Source organism: Barbus barbus (assembly GCF_936440315.1).
Source record: "Barbus barbus genome assembly, chromosome: 24".
NCBI lineage: Eukaryota > Metazoa > Chordata > Actinopteri > Cypriniformes > Cyprinidae > Barbus > Barbus barbus.
Genome location: NC_136752.1, coordinates 8,334,528 through 8,350,923, shown reverse-complemented (window position 1 = coordinate 8,350,923; position 16,396 = coordinate 8,334,528). Strand labels below are relative to the sequence as shown.

General features: G+C 37.5%; 1 pseudogene across 1 annotated transcript; it reads left to right on the top strand.

Annotated features, from left to right (window-relative positions):
• The first annotated feature begins 482 nt into the window (after nt 1-482).
• On the top strand, nt 483-15,095 carry LOC306843852 (nidogen-2-like; annotated as a pseudogene). Its single transcript has 18 exons — nt 483-677; nt 934-1,209; nt 1,372-1,598; nt 1,818-2,212; nt 2,842-3,089; nt 3,179-3,374; nt 5,395-5,620; nt 5,723-5,869; nt 6,045-6,173; nt 7,217-7,339; nt 7,655-7,891; nt 9,034-9,258; nt 12,172-12,325; nt 12,406-12,535; nt 13,992-14,163; nt 14,552-14,709; nt 14,786-14,909; nt 14,987-15,095. The product of its transcript is annotated as a nidogen-2-like (transcript).
• Nucleotides 15,096-16,396: the final 1,301 nt, after the last annotated feature.

The window sequence follows — 16,396 nt, the reverse complement described above, 5'->3', positions numbered from 1 at the left end:
GAATAGGGAAGACTTATTCACTATTAACTATGACTTTTCCCTCAATAAATTCCTAATTTGCTGCTTATTAATAGTTAGTAAGATAGTTGTTAAGTTTAGGTATTAGGTAGGATTAGGGATGTAGAATAAGGCATTAATATGTGCTTAATTAATACTAATAAATGGCTAATATTCTAGTAATATGCATGCTAAGCAACTAGTTAAGAGACCTTAAAATAAAGTGTTACCGAATATTTAAAATGCAGATTTTTTTAAGCATTTGTTTGTTTGTACAAATGATTTTCTATTCAAATTTGATGAACGTATGTGCATTGGATGCTTTGCACTCGCCTCCCAAAACCCTCCCATCGACATTTTGGTAACTATGTGGATTGTGGTTAAGGCATCCTTTCATTTTAAGTAACCACATCGTCACATCTCATGAACTTCTACAGGGACAATTATATTTTAAATGCTCCAGATCGAAGCTGCTCCCTCTCGAAATGAAGAACTGCTGGGTGTTTGCTTTGCTTTTTACAAATGTTTGTTTTATGAATGCGATTCAAAAGGACAAATTTTTCCCTTTTGGATTTTCTGAAGGGGATTCAGTTCTTCAGGATGGTGATGATGAAGTGTCTGAAGCCCTGAAGACAAAAAAGCCATTACAGTTCTACGACGTCCAGTTCAACGTTCTCTATGTAAGCCACTGTTTTCATTACACTTTAAAAAAAAGTCAAATTGAAATATATAAAATATTTCTTTATTATTTCATCATTAGTATGTTGCAGCATGTGCAGGAATCTCTATGTAAAAATGCATTTTTATTTTTAGTTTTGTGCTGATTTTCTTACTGTACATATACAAATAAATAACTAAAATAAAATCAATAAAGTTACGAATGCAACCATATTTACTGAGCATGTGAAGTCTGAAGCTTAAAATGTAATTTCTTAGGTTTCCACAAATGGGTTCTTGTCCCTTCAACCTCCACCTGAAGAGAGTCAGTATTTAAGAAACATGATTCCTCTCAGCTTCTCTACCATCGCACCTTTCATGACAGACATTAGTTCAGGACGGGGGAAAGGATCTGTGTTTTACCATGCAGAGGATTCGTTAGATGTATTAATCCGAGCTTCTGAAATGGTGCAGCAAGGCTTTACTGGTTCTGCATTTAAGTCCAGCCACACAGTCATCGCCACATGGGACAATGTTGTCTGTGAAGAGGAAGGGCTCCAGATCCCATTTACATCTTGTGTAATATCGTTTTTTTTTTTTTTTTTTTTATTCCTTTATCCTGCATTTTATTCATAGTGTAAATATTTAAAATAAAGTAATATTTTGATTTGTAAAGTTATTATTATCAATATTAGCTTTGCTGTGTTTACCATGTAGGTAACCAGTTTCCAGGTTGTGTTGGCCGGCAATAAATCAGATACATATGCCTTGTTCCTGTATCCAGAGGATGAGCAGAAGATGTTAAATATCAGTTACAATCATACAAACATGACAAAAAGACAAGCTAAACCTCAGGCTGGTTTTAATAGAGGTGATACATCTGCTACAGAAGAGCTCTTCTACAGTCTGTTTGGCTATAATGAGACCAGCAAGAACCTCTATAAGTAAGTGCATTCAACTTTTTTCTTTTCTTTTATCCATTTCAGGCCTTTTGCAAGTAGCTTTCTGCATCTTGAAATCACACAGTATGTCAATATAAGTTTCAGTTTGTTAACATTAATTATTAAATGCAGTATTATAGATCTATTATTTATGTACAGTTATTTGTGTAAAATTGTATACAGTGATATAAAACATGATAGTGTTACTTACGCAACTCTCAGGGCAGGGAAGACTGGGGTAAATGGACTGTGGATTTTCCACATCGGATCCAGCCGGTTCCCATTCCAGAAGGTAGTTCCTGCTTCTGTTCCCAAGTCTGATTCAATGGGTTTTGGTAGCTTGCGCAGCACCACAGATGAAAATTTATACATTACAGTAGAATCAAACATGCCTGCAGATAAATCTACTTCTAAGGCCCAAATGGACATCCCAGGTTCACCTGTTCAATAGCCCCCAAAACCAAACCAAGAAGCTACTTCAAATAATGTGAACAAAATGTGTGGCCTGTATCTGAAATTCTGCTCTCAGGATGGTTACTGCACAGACTATACAACTGGTCCTTGCTGTCATTGCCGTTCTGGTTACTATGGCAATGGCAGACAATGTTTACCCATGGGTGAGTATAGTAGTATTTTTTATAGTATTTTCTTGGTGTGTCATTTGATACCTTTTAAGGGATAGTTCACACAAAAAAAAACAAATTCTGTCATTAATTCTTCACCCTCATGACATTCCAAACCTGAAAGACCTTTGCTCATCTTCGGAACACAAATTAAGATATTTTTGATGAAATCTTACGGCTTTCTGACCATAGATAGACAGCAACGCAACTGACACGTTCAAGGTCCAGAAACGTAGTAAGGACATCGCCAAAACAAAGATTGGCACAGAAGAGAAGGAATTGTTGAATAAAGTTGTTATTTTTGTTTTCTTTGCGCATAAAAAGTATTCTCGTAATCTCATAACATTACAGTTAAAACACTGATGTCACATGGACTATTTTAATGATGTTCATACTACCTTTCTGGGCCTTGAATGTGCCAGTTTTGTTGCTTTCTAAGGGTCAGAAAGCTCTCGGATTTCATCAAAAAGATCTTCATTTGTGTCCCAAAGATGAACGAAGGTCTTATGGGTTTGGAACGACATGAGGGTGAGTAATTAATGACATAATAAAATTTTTTTGGTGAACTATCCCTTTAACATTAGTTTCTAATAAAACTGTGAAAGATAAATCTGATTTTGCAGGTATTTCTCAGCCTTTAAGTGGAAAGTTGAGTGGCCTTGTTTCTTTTGGAGACACTAAAGTTCAGCTAAACAATGTGGACATCCATGGATTTGCTGTGGTGGGAGAAGGTCGTGTATACATCTCCGTCAGTCCTGTCCCAGCTAAGGCGGGCTGGGCTCTGATGGCTGTGAGCCCATTGGTCTCCACATCTGGCTGGCTGTTTGCTCTTGAGCTCCAGAACCATCTGAATGGCTTCAGCATAACTGGTGTGACTATTTTTCCTTATATGAAGCTTCATTATTTTATGTCACACAGATCACGAAGAAGTCTAATGAAGTAAAAAATTATTTTCTCCAGGTGCTTTCTCATCAGGCAGAGCTGGTCTTCAGCCCACAAGGTCAGCGTGTTACCATTATTCAAGAGGCTCAAGGAATGGATTCATTCAACCACTTGAATTTTGACATTAGGATCAATGGAGATTTACCTAGCATTCCCAGTGGTGCTAAAGTCCATATTCTGCCATTTAAAGAGACCTATCAATACAACCAATCAGGTAATTCTTGTAAATAATCTTGGAGGGTAATGACTTGAGTTAGTTTTCAAGTAATTCCACATTATTTCACATTGTTCATTACTGAGTAACTTAAATTTTAGACACATCATATCAAGTCACTATTTCTGTTTATGCTCCACCAAAGAAAATAGTTCCAAAGGAAGTCAAATTATAATGATAACAAAGTAACCTGCAACTTCACCACAGATATTCTGTATGGAACGTGATAACAGAGAGAAATGGGGTAAAAAAAAAACAACAAAAAAAAACATTGTAATTATGAGATACTATGTCACAGGATGAAATGCTAAATTATGCCATAAAATGTTGAAATTATGAGATACTCATAATGAGACAAAGTCAAAATTATGGGATACTGTGTCATGAGAAAAAACTGAAATTACGAGCCACTAAGTCATAAGATAAAGTCGAAATTATGAGATACTAAGTCATGAGATAAACATGAAATTATGAGATACTAAGTCTTAAGATAAAGCTGAAATTATGAGATACTAAAGCCCAATTTATACTTCTGCTTCCGACCTACGCCGTAGCCTCTACGCCGTAAGCTGTGCATCGATTTTCATTTATACTTCTGCGTCATCGTCCGTGTCGTCGTCCGCATCGAAGTGAAGTAAACATGCGGACCGCTAGTCTTCAGTGTCCACAGGCATGTTGCTTGTGTAACCCGCAGTACCACGGCAAATGCCAAAGAGGAAAGTACCACGGCAAATGCCAAAGAAGAAGCGGCTCGTCAGAGAAGCATTATAGCTGTGATGGTTGCAAATAAATATCAAATAATTAAATCATTATTTAAAACTACAAAAAGGAGACAACAACGGAACAGATAAGATTACATTTTATCAATCTCCACAAGGACGTGCACCACGGCAGATCAACATTGTTTGTCAAGGACAACTACTGATGTATAGTGCTATGTAGTATAATAAATGATAAGACACTTGTCCTTTGCTTTGTTTTATTTTAAATAAGGTGTAACATTAAACTATATTACAGTGCTCAAACGCACACAAAACTCAAGTACATACGGAGGGAGGGGTTCTAGCAGACCAATCATAGCGCTTGTGTTCAGCGTAGAATTGACACGCTGTTAGATTTTTGGAGAGATGCACGTCAGGTACGGCGTAGGTTATGGCGCAGGCCTGTGCGTCTCTGTGTAGGCTACGGCGTAGGTTCGACACAGAAGTATAAATTGGTCTTAAGTCTTGAGATAAAGTCAAAATTAATGTTATACTAATTTGAAATAAAGTCAAAATTATGATATCCTAAGTCCTAAGATAAAGTTGAAATTATGAGATACTAAGTTATGAGATAAAGCTGAAATGATGAGATACTAAGTCTTGAGATTATGAGACTGTCATGACAAAGTCGAAAATATGAGATACTAAATCATGAGATAAAGTCAACATTATGAGATACTACGTTTTAATTATGAGAGGGAAAAGTCAAAATTATTAGATAAACAGTCATAATTATCACAGAAAATGTAGAAATTATGAGAAAAAAATAAGTAGATATATTGTAATAATTATAATTTCTTATGTAGAAATGATGGGATAAAAAGTAAATTATGTACTTTTATCATTATTTCAGATTTCATCTCATAATTATGACTCAGTATGTCATCTTTTTGAATGTTTGTGTCATAATTATGACGTTTTAAATCATTATTATGATTCACCAAAGTATTTCATTATATTGTGTAAATGGGCTTCCATAAACAGAGTGATTTGAGAAATATCCCAGTGTTTTTGGACTAAACATCAACACCCTCAGCCAATCAAACTTGCGAAGCTAAATGAGATCTTCTGATTAGCTCAAAAACAGTTTATTCCAATAATAATTAATAATAAATGTAACTCTTTACTGAACATTCATGTCTTTTATCGATAGTGCTTTTGCATGTTTCAAAAGCCAAGAAGCCACTGAAGTCCAAAGTTAATGCTTTTAAAACGTGTTCTTTGGGCATTATGGGTAATGTAATTTGTGTCTGGCTCAGTTGTGACATCATCTTCACTGCGAGAGTACATGGTGGTGTCAGAAAATGGTGGATCTGAGACATTCTCCTACATGCTACAACAGAACGTGAGTTTCCGTAGCTGCGAGCACAGCCCATGGACCGTACCAGACTTTGAGCAGGTGAATGTGAAGCATCTGATGGTCATGTTCACAGAAGGAACCACCCTTTAGATATGCCATAACCAACAAAGTGGGACCTGTAGGAGGTAAGAACATACTGATAACCAAACCATTCTACAATATGGGTAATTATTAGTTCTGTTTCGTAACATTTTGGATCTGGTTGTGGAAATTCTTTATGTTATCAGGTGAGCTACTGGGGCTTGTAGAATTGAACCCCTGTTCAACTGGGAAGCACCATTGTGACCCCATGGCTCTCTGCCTGCCAGGAGATGGCACTCATTACCATTGTCAGTGTGCCATGGGCTTCCAGGGAGATGGACGCAACTGCTATGGTACAAGTATTTTAGTGTTCAACTATATCATATTTTGACATCAAGCCAAGTGCTTGCTATGACTGCTACTTTGAGAGTTCACTTAGAGGCTGTGTCATCTTCTCATGCCTTAATTGAGTTACTGCCTTAGTTAAAGTTCCAAATGGCTCTCTTGGGTTTTGAATCTATAATCCAGATGTAGACGAGTGCGCTGAGGGGCTCAGTTCCTGCGGTCCTCACTCCGAGTGTGTGAACATGCCGGGTGGCCATCACTGCAACTGTAAATCTGGCTATGAGTTTGATCTTGATTTGAATGTGTGTGAGGGTAAGTGTTCAGTATATTGTAATATGTGTATGAGAATCTGGGTGTTGTGAGTAGATGATTCCTAATATAAAATACATAATTCAAATCAGTCCTTTTTTCTTTCCAAATCAGTAAACATTTTTTAGGTCATGGGAGCCTTTTTATATCAGTTAATCATAGTCGTAATAGTCAGACCACCAGTGCTTGTGAGGTCCTGGTTATAATTCAAGCGAAATCAAATAAACTGGTGTGACATCATTTCAAACTGAATCAGGCAAAAAAAAAAGAAGTCTATTTAGAGTATACTTTCATGAAAACATTAGTTTAATTATAGTTTAATTATTTGTGCTGTTGTGGCATTTACACCACAGTGATTCGTGAATCATTTCGTCAAAGCAACTAGTTCAGTTGATTCAGAGTTTTGCAAAGCTCCCATCACTATTGCTTATATAGAACTGTTAAATAAACAAGACATAAATATTGAGCGACCGTTGGGCATCTCTAAGCAAAACAGCATTTCTGAATGAATCTGTGTTTTTTTAACAAATCGAGTAAATGATTCGATGACTCAATCATATGAAGTTCGCCACCCACTGGTGTAATGATGTTTTCTGTAGAAAGGGCCAATTAAAAATCCTTCCATTAATATACAGACTGGCAACCTCAATATCAGCACTTTTAGAACACTGTTCGACCGATCAAATTCAATGACCTTACTGTTGCACATTACATTTGAATATATTTACATACTGCATGGTGTTGCTTTGTTTCTTACAAAGAAGTGCTGGATGGACAATTAAATATTTGGCTAACAATGTCTGTGTAGATCATTTGTAAAAAGACGTACATAAATTCAGTTCATATCAACAATTTCTGTAAGAATTATTTTATGCACAATTTACGGTCATTCATGAATCATGCTCATTCAACGCAGACATTTATTAAACATGTCATGCATGAGGCCCACTAACGCTCTTCAATCACATGTGTAATTTACGTAACCACACATGTGGTACACATTCAAGAGTTGTATTTCACAGGAGGCCCATCATTCTCTATTACAGATATTGATGAGTGTTTTCTTCAGCTCTGTCACCCGTTTGCTTCCTGCTTCAACACCCAGGGCTCCTTCCACTGCCGGTGCTGGCCTGAATACAAGGGCGACGGCTTCCTCTGCCAACCACCACGTAAACCACAACATTTATCAAGCAACACAATGCTTTCGCCCTGTCAGCTCAGTAACAGGCTGTTCTCTTTGCTTATAACACAGTCCAACAATCAAGTCAAATATTATGTTCAGCTGTGTATTATAAATCAATCAAACACAAATGAGTTGTTTATTCATTCATAACGTACTTGAAACAAGTAGAACATGTTCCCGGAACAACATCCTTTGTTCCAGGACTTGGTTTAATCACACCATGCCATTTCGTGGATACTGAAAATGTAATGTATTTAAATGTTCGCTGGTCCTTGTTTTTTGGGGGGGGGTTCTCTGCTAGAGAGGCCCAAACCCCCCTTAACTGTGTGCCAGCAGCACAAAGAAAGTCTGCAGGAGAGTCTAAGCATCTACCCCGGCCTGGAGGCCTTCATTCCTCAGTGTGATGAGAAAGGGCAGTACAAACCCCTGCGGTGCCTGGGCACCTCTGGACACTGCTGGTGTGTGGACAGTAGAGGGCAGGAGAGAGTGGGCACCAGGACAATGCCTGGCACTGCGTATGCCAACTGTGATCAACCAGGTATGGATTTATGCCCTCACTTTCTGCAGCTATTGCTTACTAACTTTTGATTTGGTCAGATATACACTTATTTTTTTAAAGGAGCCTCTTATCAAGGACGCATTTATTCAATCAAAAATACAATAACAGCAGTAATTTGGGGGAATATTATTTTAATGTAATACTATTTTATATTTTAAAAGGGAATTTGTGATGGCAAAGCTTCCTGTAGTCTTTACCAGAGTTATTAAAGTTAACTTAAAAAATAAGAAAAAAAATCCATTACTTGAAGTGAATAAATAAATAAATAAAACTTATTTTCTTGTAGCTAGTTTTTTAGTCATTTTCATCTAACTTGATGTATAAAACAAACTAAAACTGAACTAAAAATAATAAAAAATATATAGACAAAGTACAACAAAAATACATAAGAAGGCAAAACACAGCAACATTACTAAAACTTTAACTAAAATGAACACAAAATCAGAAAATATAAAATTAAAATCTAATTCAAAATATTAACAAAAACTATAACACTGGTCTTCAGAGTCACGTGATCTTTCATAAATCATTCTGACATACTATATTTCTTATTTAATAATAAACTATTAATTTCTTTAAAAAAAAGAAAGAAAACTTACTGACCCCAAACTTTTTAACAATATTATGTATTAATCTTGTATTTTTTTACTCAGTAAAATGTCTGAACACCAAATTTTTCCTTATTATTATTATAACATAATATTATATACATAACATAACTCTCAACAGAACATGAGGGTCATTTTTCTGTCTACCATTTTTATATTTCTGCTTTATTCTTTTAGTTTTTATAAGTTTTAATCTCCTGAAATATCTTGGTCCCATTTAGGTTGTTGTAAAATACAAAAGATCAGCAATATGCTGCCAAATCCAAGGCATTTAAAACACAGGGACACACTTCCTGTTCCTACTGTTTACTGTGTGTGTTGTGGGAGTGGTCTTCATTTCCAACTATATATGACATAATTATCCCTCGTGAGATGGCCTAACTGTAATTAACGCTCACGCAGTCATTCATTGAGGCAAGATATATGGATGTGGTCAATGGTCAGAGATTTGAAAAATTTTATGAAAAATTGCATTTTTTCGAAAAGACAGTGTGTGCTGTGTCTCTTACTCAGCGGCCCTTCTTCCCCGTGCGGAGACTGTGTGTGAACGCTGGAGGCTTTCACTCATGACTCACTATAATGGTCAGCCGTCCTCTCAGGACTACATGCCCCTGTGTGACGCTCACGGGAACTTCCTGCCTATGCAATGTTACGGCAACAGCAGTTTCTGCTGGTGTGTGGACCACCAAGGAATAGAAATCATTGGAACACGGCGTTACGAAGATGTAAAGCCCCCCTGTGAATTATTTTGGATGCACATTTTGTATTGAAAAGATTGAAAAGAAATGATACGTCAGTCAAAATGATTGCAGAATCACAGAGTTACTGGACATTAAACTAAGCTGTGTTATCAAAGTACACAAAGCATTTTTTTGTTTATGTTTCACAGCTTGATACAAAAATGTTCTTTGACTTCATACTGACACCTAGTGGTGTGGATCCAGTATCAAGTTACAGCTAATGTACAACTATTCTATTTGCAAGAATATTTGTCATATAGGGGAGAGTGGGGTAAAGTGAGACATTTTTTACATTTGCTCCCCTCTAAGCGAGCTAAAATGATATATCAGTAAAATTGACATATTTCCCATTAATTCAGGATGTTTCCTAGCAATGGAAATTATCAGAATGTATTCAGGACGAAGGTCAGTGAAAATATGAGTGTTTTTAAAAAAGTCGTCTTGTGTCTCACTTTACCCCAGCTTAGGGGTAAACTGAGGCACACCAGAGAAATCAAGGGGGTAAAGTGAACCAGCTGGGGGTAAACTGATCCACTTACAATTTCCACTCTGAAACTACCATAACAGCACATGTTGTAACAGTTAGAATCCTGACAGCTAGCTTGACAACCACACATTCCAGAACTAATGTCTGACTAGTGAAAGAATCATGGGGATTGGTCAATTAAGTCATCCTCAATTTTCTTAACCATGCCAATGTAACGGACGCTCCTGTGTTTGGTTGCAAAGTTAACTATGACAAAGTCACCCACGGACAGATCTGTGTTTCCTTGATCACTTCTCTCATCCTCTTCGTCAGAGACATTATCAATTGAGACAGGGACATCACTCTCCTCAGAGCTGCTAACTATGATATTCTTTTTGGTTGCTTTCTTTTTCGGTTTTCCCTTTCCTTTGCTATTTTTTTTGCTTTTTCCCTGCCAGTTTCTTTTGTCTTTCTTTATAAGCCTTTTCAATTGCCTGCTTCTCAGGAGTATCAGTTAGGATGGCTGTCTTCACACCCTTTCGTTTGGTTTGTGTTCTGGGGGGACATTTGGGAAGTGGTAGGATTTCACGAGTGGTAGGATTTTCACACATATCCAGGTCGGCTGGGAACACGTGGCACATCTGAGTCAGCTGGCGAGGCACATCCATGTGGACCATGCGCAGTGGATGGATTAGCATCAGCGAGTGCATTATCTGCTGCGGGTGGTTCATCTGCAGGGGGTGGACCATCCGGATCATCTGCATTGGCTGGCTGCAGCTCAGGGTTTGGCCGGTCTGACACAATGGACGGTGCAAACGCTTCATCAGGGAAAATTTCTCGGTTATATGGGAAAATCCCAGAGGACCTAAATCCAGAAGTGATGTTGCGTTGTGTCACTGCTGACATGAAGGCCTCATTCACAAGTCCTGCACATTGTGTCTTTGTCCAATTGGGGACAGGGATATTGTTTTTCTCTGCGTATTCAAATGCCAGTTGATGGCACTTAACTGGAGGAAGGCCATGGAACTGTTCAGCTAGTTGTTTCAAGTGTTTGGCAAGCTCCTCCTCCTTCTTGTCTGTGAATATTCTCTTTGCCTCAGCTACTGCACCCCAGGCTACTGATTTTACTTCCCCTTTCTCTTTTTTCTTTATGAATCTTAGGAGGCTTGACTTGTCAATATTTCTGTCCCTTGCAGCTGCTCTTATAGACTTCTTTCCTTCCTTGACCTCAGCGGCTGCACTCTCCATCTCCTTGAGGGGTGTTTTGCCCCAGGTTGTCTTCCTGGTGTATTGCCTTGGCATGATGGCTTTTCTACAATGTTTATGACATTAAAAATAAAACATATGTAATGTAATATTACATTAAAATATGTTTAAGACTAAACTTAACTTGTGCCTCATGTCTCACTTTACCCCATAGCATTTGTCTCACTTTACCCCACCGCCACATTTTAGAAAAAAACAATCTCTCTTACCAATTTAGGGTAATCTTCAGCTAGCATCATCACATGGTTTTATATGTTGGTAGTTCATCAACATGTATGATATAAGTTTTTCTACCTGAATCAATTTGCTTTGGCACAACAGTTGATTAAGTTGACAGCAAGAAAGTTTACTTTTACATGCAAAAAAAATATTTGTGTGAAAAAAACATGCTTACCACAGCACCATGAGGTCCACTCCTTCATGGCCAAGGTGAAATGGGAGGGGCTTGAAAACATAATGGTCACATGACCACAAATGTGTTCCATTGCCTAGATACAGGGGGTGTCTCACATTACCCGATGTCTCACATTACCCCACTCTCCCCCCTATGATTGTTTTCAACAATACAAATGTCTGATTTTTATGTCTGACAGAATACTTTTATGTTCAGACAAATTGAACAGTATTAATTGATTTCAAAATGGCGGCCCCTAAGAAGGGGTGACCTGGGCTAACTAAAATAAAACAGCTTTTTCAGTTTATAAAGGGATAGTTCACCCAAAAAAGAAACTAACCCCATAATTTACTCACTCTCAAGCCATCCTGTGCGTATATGACTTTCTTCTTTCAGACGAATACAATCGGAGTTAGCTCTTCCAAGCTTTATAATGGCAGTGAATGGGTGATGTTCAATATGATCAATAAAAGTCCAGTAAACCGTGCCAATCCATCATAAAAAAGTGCTCCACATGGATCTGGGGGGGTTAATAAAGGCCTTCTGAAGTGAATCAATGTGTTTTTGTAAGAAAAATATCCATATTTAAAACTTTTAAACTGTAATTTCAGTTAGCTTCCGCTAGCTGTCATACGTGCATTCACTAGAGAATGGTATTCCAGCAGATGATGTAGGACGTAGGCATAGCGTTGAAAATATGCTAGTCTCACGAGAACAAAGTTTTGTTTACTGGAGCCACTCTCTCGTGAGCGCATGTCATTATGTCTGTTCTTTTTACCTGTCAGGTATCTCAGGTGATGCACCGCCATGTATCCTGTCATAAGCTCCTCCCCTTCAGGGCCTGCTATCGTTTACACACAAGCCTCACAGATTGGAGTCATTCCTCTCGATGAAACAGAACCAGTTCAAGAAAAGTCCACTGTTTTACTGGCCTTAAAGGTAGACCCTCATAACTCAAATCAAATCCAAAACATGTTGTCTGATTAAGCAAACATAATAATGCTTGATCATCATTGCAGGACTCCATTGTGATTGGAATCGACTATGACTGTCAGGAGAACATGTTGTATTGGACAGATTTTGGACGACATACCATTAACAGAGCACTCTTAGAATTTGGGTCTGAGCCAGAGGCTATTATCAACCAAGGTTATCTATCTATCTATCTATCTACAAACCTACCTACAACCTGAATTCCAGAAATGTTGAGACGATTTTTAAATATGAATAAAATAAAAACTAAAAGACTTTCAAATCACACGAGCCAATATTTTATTGACAATAGAGCATAGAGAACCTAACAAATATTTAAACAGAGATATTTTACACTTTTATCCACTAAATGAGCACATTTCAAATTTGATGCCTGCTACAGGTCTCAAAAAAGTTGGCACGGGGGCAACATAAGGCTGAAAAAGCAAGAAATTTTGAAAAGATTCAGCTGGGAGAACATCTAGCAACTAATTAAGTTAAGTGACATCAGGTCTGTAACATGATTAGCTATAAAAGGGAAGTCTTAGAGAGGCAGAGTATCTCAGAAGTAAAGATGGGCAGAGGCTCTCCAATCTGTGACATTGTTAAAAGCGCTATATAAATAAAGGTGACTTGACTTGACTTGACTCTGTGCGTAAGGCACAAGGTCGAAGACCTTTGTTGGATGCCTGTGGTCTTCGGGCCCTCAGACGACACTGCATCACTGATTGGCATGCTTCTGTCATTGACATTACTAAATGGGCCCAGGAATACTTCCAGAAACCACTGTCAGTAAAATCAATCCACTGTGCCATCTGCAGATGCGAACTGAAGCACTATCATGCAAAAAGGAAGCCATATGTGAACATGGTCCAGAAGCGGCGTTGTGTCCTGTGGGCTAAAGAGGAGAGAGACCTTCCAGCGTGTTATCAGCATTCAGTTCAAAAGCCAGCATCTCTGATGGTATGCCTGCAGTCCAGATCTTTCACCTATAGAAAACATTTGGCATCATTAAATAAAAAATATGTCAAAGATGACCACAAACTCTTCAGCAGCTGGAAACCTATATCAGGCAAGAATGGGATCAAATTCCAACACCAAAACTCCAGAAACACATAACCTCGATGCTCAGACGTCTTCAAACTGTTTTGAAAAGAAGAGGAGATGCTACACCATGGTAAACATGCCCCCATCCCAACTATGTTAAGACCTGTAGCAGCCATCAAATTTGAAATGAGCTCATTTTGTGCACTTTGTGCAAGTGTAAAATTTCTCAGTTTAAACATTAGTTATGTTATCTCTATTGTGAATAAAATATTGGCTAATGTGATTTGAAATTCTTTTATTTTCATTTTATTCAAATTTTAAAAAACGTCCCAACATTTCCGTAATTCGGGTTGTATCTCTCTCTCTAGCTGTCTATGCATGTATGTATGTATCTATCTGTCTGTCTGTATGTATGTACTGTATGTATGTATGCATGTATGTATCTATCTATCTATCTGTCTGTCTGTCTATTCTGTCTCCCCGTCTGTCCCATTTTAATTATGGGGAATTATTATAGGGAATTATGATGGTTGCATCACCAACATATTCTCTCCATATTCTCAAATTATGCAATGTGAAATTCCAGGCTTGGCCCAGCCGGAGGGAATTGCGGTAGCTGCTGTGCACAGGAAGTTGTTCTGGGTAGACAGTGGGAAAGACAGGATCGAGACATCTGATCTAGATGGCAGGAACAGAAAAGTGCTGATTGATTCTGATTTGGTGAATCCCAGAGCCATCGTGGTGGACGCTAAGAGTGGGTCAGTGAGATATTATCTAAATCCTTCATTTGCTGTCTGTGCATTATTATATTTACCATTATGCATACATGAATTCTTTCAAGCCAACATAAAACAAATAAATATAGGTTGGAAGCAGAAACTAGTATGTTTTGTTTTTACTAAAGTTAAATATAGGTATATAAATTATAATCACTACATTTCAAATTTTAGGATCAGTAAGGGTCAGTAAGTTTTTGAAAAAAATTCTGTGGAAGGACACACACACACACTGTATAAATATATATATATATTATATACACTGACAGCTTTATGTATTCCTGTAATAAACATCAGTATATTTATTTATATGGTGCAATTGTTTTCTGTGAAAGTGTTCTGAAGTGTTTCTACTGCACATGCCCTTCAGAACCTTATATTGGACCGACTGGAACCGTGATGCTCCCAAAATAGAGAGTTCATCACTGGAGGGACACAAGAGGAAAGTACTGGTGCAAGTGGGTCTCATGTTGCCCAATGCCTTGACACTGGACTTTGACACAAATCACCTGTGCTGGGCAGATGCAGGTAAAAGTTTCCACAAAATATAGCATCTCACATATCTGCAGTACAAATTTAAGATAAAATTCTACTAAATCACCAGGCACAAAGAAACTGGAGTGCATATCTCCTGATGGGACTGAGAGACATGTGTTCCAGGATGCTTTGAATTACCCGTTCAGTCTGGCCATCTATGACAGCCACTTTTACTACACCGACTGGGAGAGGTGAGTCTCTGATACACTGGATTTGACTTAATATGATCTGGCCAGTTTCCATATTCATGATGGGAATGTCCTTACAGAGATGGGATAGTGGTGATAGATCAAAGCACTGGGGGAAACACATCTTATCTCCCTATTCAGCAGTCACACTTATATGGGATTATAGTTATTCCATCACAATGCCTATAGGTAAGCATACATTTTTATCTCTATTCCTTTTGTATAATATTGTGAAAGTAGTAAAGAATTCCTGATCATTTCTTTCCCTGTCAGTTTCCATTCATTTATAGAGACCTGTGGACTCTGCACTTATGTAGACTATATGGAGCTTTGGTTCTGGAACAGAAATGTCAGAAAGTAAATAAATAAACCAAACCAAACCAAACCGGAGAGATTACAAAATTATTTGCCATTTTATTAAATACAACCCAGTGTTGTTGTTGGTACTTTTGTAGTTTTATTATTATTTTGAATAAGATTTTTATGTATATTTTCATTTTTTAGTCTATTAATTATTATTATAATTTTTTTGTCATTTTGTCATGTGCTTTTTGCAGTTTTATTAGTTATTTCAAATAAATTTAAACCATTATTTTTATTAATTATATTTGTGTGCTACAACTTATTTCCATTTTCATCTATGTATTTGATATTTTATTTCAGATTTATTTCTATTGACAAAAACATTTTAATAGTTATTAAATATGTAATAGTTTTAGTTAACAGTAATAACACCAAACAACTTAAAATATATTAAGTTCAGTATTTTTACCAATAGGTGGCGCCACTAACTAACTTTTGGAGTTCATTACAAAAGTGTGAATGGTTTGAAACAGTCCTCCTGTGTTTGTAAATTAGAAACACCTTAGATGAAAATATCAAACCAAACGAAGAGTTTAGCTTTTCTTTATAAGATATATGTTTCCATTTTAAAAAAAAATGTGTTTCATACATACAATAAAGTTATATAACACAAAAAAATTAAGTATTTGTAATTTCATAAATGTTTGTTTTTCATAGCTTTCATGTGATGCCTGTCAGGCTTAGTGCACAGGATACGAGCAATTTGGCCCTCAACCACAATGGAAAATTCCCACTGTCTAAAATAATGTTGACACATAATGGCTAATTTAGTCTGACCCTTAGTAGGGCCAAAAATACAAGTGTTTAGGAGCAGTGAGAGTCCAAAGAATCTCTTCTGCAAGATCGCTCCCACAGCTCCTCGGCCTTGTCTTCGCATGATTCTAACTCTATGTTGTTCTGCTCGGTTTGAATAGAGCCTAGCTTCACTTGATTCTCTCGTACATGGGAAGGTGTGGAATAATATTTGAGCATTGCCATGGGGTTTCTGTAAACCCATGGTTTGATATTGCTAAACAAACAGGATGGGTTACCCACAAGGCACGAGAACTGCCAACAGACGGCAAGACTTCACCACGGCACAGGCCAGACCTCCCAGCCTGTGGAGGGCAGCCAACACTGGCTTCTGT